Source organism: Corylus avellana, chromosome ca7, assembly GCF_901000735.1.
Source record: "Corylus avellana chromosome ca7, CavTom2PMs-1.0".
Classification (NCBI taxonomy): Eukaryota; Viridiplantae; Streptophyta; class Magnoliopsida; order Fagales; family Betulaceae; genus Corylus; species Corylus avellana.
In genome coordinates, this window is record NC_081547.1 from 12,073,789 (window position 1) to 12,074,693 (window position 905).

The 905-nt window shown below is 44.0% G+C and overlaps 1 protein-coding gene across 1 annotated transcript in view; it reads right to left on the minus strand.

The window, feature by feature from the left end:
- The window catches only part of LOC132186508 (GDSL esterase/lipase 1-like), a 12,126-nt gene that overhangs the window by 4,442 nt on the left and 6,779 nt on the right, over positions 1–905 (minus strand). The gene's annotated exons all lie outside the window — the stretch shown is intronic.

Below are 905 nucleotides of genomic sequence, written 5' to 3' on the forward strand. Positions count from 1 at the left end.
ACCCTCAAGAGTCACCGCTATTGACCACTTATCAGGGGCAACTCAAGAAAGTCGCCGCTGTTGACCCTCATTAGCGGCGACCCTATGGTCGCCGCTAATGAGTTTTTTAGCCTTTTTTTTTAAATTATTTTTTCTCACTCAATAGCGGCGCCAATAAGGTCGCCGCTATTGACCACTCATCAGCGGCGACTCTCAAGAGTTGCCGCTATTGCCCACTCAATAGCGGCAACATTATGGTCGCCGCTAATTTGCTTTTTAAATTTTTTTAATTATTTTTTCTCACTCAATAGCGGCAACCCTAAAGTCGCTGCTATTGACCACTCATTAGCGGCGACAACTTAGAGGGTCAATAGCGGCGACCTTATGGTCGCCGCTAATAAGCTTTTTAAATTTTTTTAATTACTTTTTCTCACTCAATAGCGGCAACCTGAAAGTCGCCACTATTGACCATTCATCAGCGGCGACTTTTAGGAGTCGCCGCTAATGAGCTTTTAAAAATTTTTTAATTACTTTTTCTCACTCAATAGCGGCAACCGTAAAGTCGCCGCTATTGACCATCATTAGCGGCGACTTTATGGTTGCCGCTGATTGGATCGTATTAGCGGCGACTATTGTCGCCGCTATTGATGTTGCAACCCCCCTGGGTCGCCGCTAATGATGGTCAATAGCGGCGACTCATAGTCGCCGCTATTGTTGTTGCTGCTAAATAATATATTTTTTTTGTTTTTAGTGGCTACTATTAGCGGCGACTCGAATGTCGCCGCTAATGAGGGATCATTAGCGGCGACTTCGAAAAGTCGCCGCTAATGACCCCTCAATAGCGGCGACTTTTGGGTCGACGCTATTTATTTGGTAACTAAAGACCATATTGCTTGTAGTGTGTTTTTAACATTTTTTTTTTTTTT